The following is an 8,701-nucleotide window of genomic DNA, read 5'->3' on the forward strand; positions in this document are numbered from 1 at the left end:
TTGGACTGCATTATAATATTGTAATTTAGCTTATACTTTATGCTCTTTAAAAATTGTTGTAGAGTCAGTATGCAAGCGTGGCTGTGGGCGTGTGGGCATGGACGTGTGGGTGTGGACGTGTGGGTGTAGACATGTGAGTGTACACGTGTGGGTGTGGACATGTGAGTGTGCACGTGTGGGTGTGGACATGTGGGTGTGCACGTGTGGGTGTACACGTGTGGGTGTGGACGTGTGGTTGTGGATGTGTGGGTGTACACGTGTGGGTGTACACGTGTGGGTGTAGATGTGTGGCTGTACACGTGTGGGTGTGGACATGTGGGTGTGGGTGTGGATGTGTGGATGTTGATGTGTGGGACAGAAGTCAGCTTGGGTGTTGCTCCTCAGGAACATCTATCTGGTTTGCATTGTTTTTTCGGTGGGGAGAGACAGATCCCTGTCTGTCACTTGAAACTCGCCGTGGGCTCTGTTTGTCTTTCTCTCCCCAGTGCTGGGCTTACAAGCACATGCCATTATGTTTGACTCTTTTTATGTGGCTTCTGGGGATCAAACGCAGGTCCTCGTGGTTGGCAATAAACACTATTAACTGAGCTAGCTCTCCTGCCTTGATTTATTTTTTAATATTCTTTTTATAGTTATAAACTCTTTGTACCCATAAATTCATATGATTTCTTTCCTTTTTGAAAATGAAGTCAAATTTTTTTCACCTATAAACTGGGAATATAGCATATTTTATTGACTTGTGAGAATTTGTTAAAATAACCTACATTAATCATTTATTGTCCTGCTTGGAATGTGGTAAGCTTGTTTAAATGTTGGCTTTAAAACAGAAAAGAAATTTGAGAAGAAAATTGGGGGGGCATGTAATTCTCACCCTCAGCTTTGATAGGCTATCTCGTGCCTGGTGTGTTCTCTGTGGAACCCCCTCATGTCTTTGCTCATACCTACATCTCAAAGACTTTACAGCTGACTTATGAAACAATTGGAGAGCCAAGACAGGCAGTTCTGAAATACACAAGGCAGGGTAGTAGTTAATGTAGGGTTTTGTTCTTTCCACCATTTCCAGAAAAGTATGCTGTGATGCTAGGCCTCCTACCCTCAGTCTATTGTAAACAGCCTCTATGAGATAGACTTACAAAACAGTGAGGACTGAAGTGGAGGGTTCTCAGTCCCTGAATAAAACTCCACGATGCAGATACTTCTCAGTTTAGAAGTTTCTTGGGGAGGGTGCTGTGGGAGATACTGGGGTTTGTTGAGGAGAGCAGAGAATTGTCAGCAACGTTATGTCCTTTTCAGAGATAACAGGCCAAGTTAGGAGGCAGCCTTGGGAGTTGCGAAACTCATCCTTCTTCCCTTTGAGCTGGGACATGATGAGCATTTATAAATGTCACAGAAGCTGATGCAGATGATCTGGGACAGAGGAATGGCGTGGTCCCCTGTTGAATGGGATATTGGTCTTAGGCAAAGAGCATCACTTTTGTGTACAGGATGGCATGAGAACAATGATTTACCACTCACAGGACACCACCCTGTAAGTGGAGACTGCTCGTTCGTTTCCCAGCTACCTAAACCTGAATAATCACACAGAAGCTATATTAATTACAACACTGTTTGGTCTATTAACTCAGGCTTCTTATTAACTAACTCTTACATCTTAAATTAACCCATTTCTATTATTTTGTATGTTACCATGAGGCTCATCATTTGTTACCTTTTGCTTCTTGGGCAGCTACATGGTGCCTACCTCCTTCGACAGCTACATGGCGTCTCTTTGACTCTGCCTATTCTCTCTTTATATCTCTTTCAGCCTGACTATATTCCTCCCTGTCATAGGCCAAAGCAGTTTATTTATTAATCAATGGTAATAAAACATATTCATAGCATACAGAGGGGAAGCCCACATCAACACCCTTCCTCCAATTTAGAGTATGTACGATAGGGGGAAGGTCTTCTTCTAAATACAAGTTGTATCTTGATCTCTCCAGCTGTTGGGATAACACACACATGTGATATATATATATATGTATATATACACACATATATATAACATATATAATTAAATATTATATTGTAACAATTATGAATGTATATCTAATTAATATATATACATAATAGATAAATACATAAATATCTATGATATATATCCCCCCAAGTAGAACATATCTGCTTAATGTGAGTTCCCTTGGCTATATGTAAAACAAATACATATTTCATTCAGTCCTTCAAAACCTTTCATTACCATCCAGTTGTACACTTGTCTCTTTCAACTAAATCTAAATTGAAAAAAAAAAACAAAACAAAGGAGGCTGTGGCAAGTGAGTTTAGGAGAGCTCTTTTATCTCTTGGTTTCTTTTGTTAGCAACTGCAGCACTGTTTAGAAAGCAGAGGAACAAAGGAGCAATCTGAGGCTGTTGGTCTGTAGCATGGCCAGCCAGAAAGCAGAGGAAAACCTTTGTAATTGAAGGCAGCAGAAGGTGAAGAGGAATCGGAACAGCTGGGACTGATGGGCGATAGGGAAGGTGATGCAGAAGCTCAACCAGTGTGTGGTGTCCGCTGACAGCGTAGTGTGTCCTCACTTCCTAGACAGTCTCAACCAGTGTGTCGTGTCCGCTGACAGCGTAGTGTGTCCTCACTTCCTAGACAGTCTCAACCAGTGTGTCGTGTCCGCTGACAGCGTAGTGTGTCCTCACTTCCTAGACAGTCTCAACCAGTGTGTCGTGTCCGCTGACAGCGTAGTGTGTCCTCACTTCCTAGACAGTCTCAACCAGTGTGTCGTGTCCGCTGACAGCGTAGTGTGTCCTCACTTCCTAGACAGTCTCAACCAGTGTGTCGTGTCCGCTGACAGCGTAGTGTGTCCTCACTTCCTAGACAGTCTCAACCAGTGTGTCATGTCCGCTGACAGCATAGTGTGTCCTCACTTCCTAGACAGTCTCAACCAGTGTGTGGTGTCCGCTGACAGCGTAGTGTGTCCTCACTTCCTAGACAGTCTCAACCAGTGTGTCGTGTCCGCTGACAGCGTAGTGTGTCCTCACTTCCTAGACAGTCTCAACCAGTGTGTCGTGTCCGCTGACAGCGTAGTGTGTCCTCACTTCCTAGACAGTCTCAACCAGTGTGTCGTGTCCGCTGACAGCAAGTGTGTCCTCACTTCCTAGACAGTCTCAACCAGTGTGTCGTGTCCGCTGACAGCGTAGTGTGTCCTCACTTCCTAGACAGTCTCAACCAGTGTGTCGTGTCCGCTGACAGCAAGTGTGTCCTCACTTCCTAGACAGTCTCAACCAGTGTGTGGTGTCCGCTGACAGCGTAGTGTGTCCTCACTTCCTAGACAGTCTCAACCAGTGTGTCGTGTCCGCTGACAGCGTAGTGTGTCCTCACTTCCTAGACAGTCTCAACCAGTGTGTGGTGTCCGCTGACAGCGTAGTGTGTCCTCACTTCCTAGACAGTCTCAACCAGTGTGTCGTGTCCGCTGACAGCGTAGTGTGTCCTCACTTCCTAGACAGTCTCAACCAGTGTGTCGTGTCCGCTGACAGCGTAGTGTGTCCTCACTTCCTAGACAGTCTCAACCAGTGTGTCGTGTCCGCTGACAGCGTAGTGTGTCCTCACTTCCTAGACAGTCTCAACCAGTGTGTCGTGTCCGCTGACAGCAAGTGTGTCCTCACTTCCTAGACAGTCTCAACCAGTGTGTCGTGTCCGCTGACAGCGTAGTGTGTCCTCACTTCCTAGACAGTCTCAACCAGTGTGTCGTGTCCGCTGACAGCAAGTGTGTCCTCACTTCCTAGACAGTCTCAACCAGTGTGTCGTGTCCGCTGACAGCGTAGTGTGTCCTCACTTCCTAGACAGTCTCAACCAGTGTGTCGTGTCCGCTGACAGCGTAGTGTGTCCTCACTTCCTAGACAGTCTCAACCAGTGTGTCGTGTCCGCTGACAGCGTAGTGTGTCCTCACTTCCTAGACTCATTTTTCTACCTTCACTTCTCAGACCCAGCCCCTCTATTTATTATTCCTTGAGTGAATCCTGAAGTTCCATGTATTAGTTAGTTTTCCATCATTGTGACAAAATCCCTGAGAGAATCGACACATGTTTTTTTTTTTTCTGTAGTCCCTGGATCCTGGTGCTTTGGCCTGTGGAAGCCCAGACCGTCACGGCTGGAGTGCAGTGGAGGAGGCGTGTTCGCCTCACGGCAACTGGGAAACAAAGAGAAAGAAAGGTTATCTGGTATTCTGGACTCAGTTTCTTCCGCTGTGCCTACCTCTTGAAGTTCCTGTATCTTCCAGTAGTGCCACAGGCTGGTGACAAGACATTAATACACAGGTCTTTGCAGGACATTCCGGACAGAAACCATAATGTCCTGGCTCCAGGTGACAGCGGCTAACACCACTGTCTTACATTTGGTTTTGCACTGAGCTGCAACCCAATGGCAAAGGAGGTTTGAAAGAGGAACTCCGGGAGATATTGCCAGAAAGAAATACTACAAGTATAAAAATGGGTAGAATTGTCAATAAATCCTCACAGAAGCATTATTATACACTGTCTGATTATGGTACTATTTAGCACAAGGTTTTTTTGGATCCTATTAAATTATTAGTGTAACTATGTAGAGTGTAAAACAGGCTTTTATGCCTTTCCTTAAGAAAAGAACCACTGTGTATAACATTGTTTCTATAGCAGAATGCTTCTAACGGTCCTACAATAGACTGAAAAGGGCCTTTGGATGCCTTTGTCCGTTGGGTCCGTCTGGTTGGGCTGAAGAGGGCCACCCTGTTCTTCAGCTCTCATGGATGACTCCGCACAAAGAAGGCAACGTCTTTTATGGTGACAGACAAGCCACGCACTCTGCGTTAAATAAAGATAAAGTCTGGCTCCTCGAAGGAGAGTCTGCCTACTTCAAGACAGGTCATATTTAGTGAAATATGGCGCAGAACAGGCCTGCTTAACCGAGGCATTTTGTCATAAAGCCCTCTGCCAGTATCGGACCATCTGTGTTTACTTTTGGGTGGAAGCAAAAGTTTCACTCTTACTTCAGATCAAAAATGGCATTGCTCAGTGTGATAAAGGTCGTGAAAACTAAAGGATCAATCAAAATGGGAGATTTATTCTTATTTTTTCTTTTTACTGCTTGCCATTTTCAACTGAGAATATAAATGAAACATTAGAGTTAGAGGGAACGTAAAAGGGGTGGCTGGCAGCTTGGTCATGTTTTATGTAACACTTGTTTTTCTTTTACATGAGCACATCATACCATCCATCAGGATAAATTAATGTGTCTCGGGCCTCTAAAAACTGGAAAAAATAATTTTAATGGTTCCAATAACAGCCTCACATGAATGCTGGAGAACAGATACTGCAGACTGTCAAAGAGCGTATGTATGACTTGGCTCTGTTGGAACTGCAAATAAATGCTGCTTTTGTATGGGGTTTCCTTGGCAGCCAGTGGAGGGACTGTAGCACACTCACTGCGAGCAGAACTGGACTAGGAAGGAGACATGTTACAGCGGAGTGGCACTAAGTCCTTCTCGCCAGTTGGACTGAATTAAAATAAATCATTAAGACAATGAAAGGTCTTGCCTAACAGGAGGAATAATTTAATCAGAGAGATTTACAAAAGTGGAGGGGTCTCAGACACATGGTGTTTATAATACAGCATGTTTATTTTAAAATGCAATTTTCTTACCGTGTGGGAGAATATAAGCAGGCCTCCAGTGTAAGTGGGTATGTTGGGGGTCAAGTGTGTCTCAGAAATGAGCTTGGCCTTGCCACAGAAAGCAAACGGAAAGGCTTTCTAATGCAGGCCAGTTCCAGTGGCTGTTTGCTACAGGTAAGGGGCTTCAAGGCGCTACTCTGCTTTTGAAAAGGGTAAATCGCGCTATTATTTATTGTCCTTAATTGCTAATGTTTGAGAAAAGAGCACAGTGTGTTTCACAACAGGCCTGAGTAATCCACAGTGACCTTTCATGATATCAAAGCTTTATCAATTAGAAGCTCCTGATTGTGGCTTCAGAGGATGCCCAGTGAGTGCCATCAAAAGGAAAGATTATATTTAGCTTCTTATGCCATTGGGATTTTTTTTTTTTTGGCAACTTTCCTTTTCAAACTAAACTCTCTCTAGGGCGCTGCTTCCAAATCCACAAAAAGAAGTGTATTCAGAATGGTTTTCAACTTCAAGGAGTGGTTTTTGTAAGCAACAGCAGACATCAGAGGAACAGAGGCTATATTTTTCTGATAAACTTGGATCTTCTTGGGGTCCCCACACTGTCTAGCTAACTTCCTGGTCACTTTTCCCTCGTCTACTGTGTTTTGTTGACATGAAGTCTGTTTGTGAAGCTGCTAAAGCCCTTCCTTCTCTCTGAGTCAGTATTGAAGGATTTGTTGTTTTTCACTTATTGATCCCCAGACAAGGATGGTCAGTTCTTGTTTTCCCTGGTTTTGCTGAGGCTGTGGTAGTGGCTAATGCCTTCTTGAAATCCTCTGCTCTGCAGTCTTCCTGGATGCTGCAGATTCTGCAGGTTTTCGGAGTATTTTGCCTTTATTTTTCCTCCTAAAGCTGGCTCACCACATATTCCTTTTCATATGCTCTAATTTTGCCATTACCCGTTCCTAAATCCACAGCTTTCTTTCCCTTCTCCATAACCCAGGCGCACTCAACGACTCCCAACCCTTTACCAAGCTCCAAGATCCACATTTGTGACTCTTGCCAAACATTCTTATCACCTTTATCAAGAATGTCTAAAAACAAACCCAGGACCTTCCTCTGACCTTATTCAGAATCCCAAATTTCTGTGTGAATTACTAATTCCTTCCAGGGATCAGTGCTTTGGAGTGTGCTGTTTTGTAACGGGCCTGAGTTACAGCCCCATCTTTCCTTACTCTCTGCCACTATGGTCTGGACTACATTGGCTGCATTCCTGCCAACTTCGGTATTTATGATAAGCTCAGGATTAATTAAGTGTGTGGACTAGTGGAGCCATCATCTGGAACCCACACATCAGCAGGGTGTTAGCTTTGTTGTGCATTTATTGTCAGCTGCTAAGTAGTAGAGTTGATTTCTGTCTGTACTATGATAGACATAGACATATTCTACAAATTCCAGAAAAGTTTCTAAACTATAGAGGAATCAAAATTAATGAGAGCTAGTTTTAAACTTTATGAAGCCTATATCCTAATGTGAGCATATGGATTTAAAAAAAAAGAGTATGTTTCTGCATAAAACATAGATAAGCATGGTAGCACACGATTGTACAATGAAGCATTCTGGTCGCAGAGGCAGGGGGATGATAATCTCAAGGTCAATCAGGGCCACAGAGTGAGACACTGTCTCCAAACAAACAAAAGAAATAAAGAAAGCAGAGGTACTATTTAGACACAATGATTAAAAATAATATACGAGACAGTGTCTTGCTGTGTAACCCAGCCTGTTTCACCCTCCTGCGTCATGTGTGTACGCAAAGATGCTAAAAGCAAATTTTTGTGGCTGCTTTGCTTCTAATAGTCCCAAACAGGAAGCAAACATTTTAAAAACAACAGATGAGTACATAAATAAATTGGTGCATCATAATGGAATGCTAGACAAACATAGAACAGCTCAGTGGGTAAAGGGCTCATCATACAACCAGAAGAGGAGTTCAGTTCCCAAGAACCCATGTAAATGGCAGGTGGGCTTAACGATTCACCTGTAAGGCAGAGAAACAGGAAGTCCCTAGAGCAGGCTGTTTAGAGAGAGTAGCCAATCAGAGAACTCTGGGTGTGACTGAGAGACTCTGCCACAGATAAAAACTAAGGTAGAAGAGCAATCAAGGAAGCATCCCAACATCGACCTTAGACTTCGACAGGCCCATGTGCTCACCCATAAGCCTAATACATATGCACACTGCATGCATTCAAATAACAAGAAGGAAAAGAGAGAAACAACAAACAATGAATTACTGCTACACAACATGGGGAGTTTCAGAAGCATTCTGCTGTGGTAATGAGCTGCACTGAGCACCTATGGACTGTATGACTCTGTTTTGTAGTATTTCAGAGAAAGCCAAAAGCACGGTGATAGCAACTCAAAATTAGTCTGAGGCACAAGGAGAAGACTGATTGGCTTGAAATAATGCAGAGATTTGAAGCCTCATGGAAACGACCTATATCTTGATTATGGTTGTGGTTAAACAACTAATACTCTCGTCGAATTATATTGAAGTTTACATTTAGGTTCAAGAATCAAATTATACATTTGAGTAGATTTTAAAAAATAGTTAAGGAAAAATGATGTGCGACACGTGCTTAGGTTGAGGGGAGTTTAGAACCCTCTGGGGCCACAACATAGGTTGCTGCACAAATCAGAGGGTCCAAAGAGAACTTCCTGGAAGGGAGCATTTAGTCATTCCTTACACAGGAGCAGCTTGGGTGCAAGGGTTTAGACAGAAGGAGGAAGGGTGTGCAGCATCAGCAACATGTACAAAAGCTTAGAGACAGGAGATAAGAGACTTTGGAGATGCTGATGACAGAAGATGGAAGTCAGTGTAAAGAGACAGGCTGGACAGGATATGAGACCTTGTGCTAAGTTGGGACCTTAGCCTTTCTCACCATGAAATTAAATGAGGCGACTTCTAGTTTATAAGAGTGTTTTTGATGTGTGGGGAAATGTATGGAAGGAGCATTGCATGGTAGAATCTGACATATTGTTAGTGGAGTTTCAGGAAGACTACAGAGGGGTAGGTAGATTT

This window comes from Chionomys nivalis, chromosome 26, assembly GCF_950005125.1.
Source record: "Chionomys nivalis chromosome 26, mChiNiv1.1, whole genome shotgun sequence".
NCBI lineage: Eukaryota > Metazoa > Chordata > Mammalia > Rodentia > Cricetidae > Chionomys > Chionomys nivalis.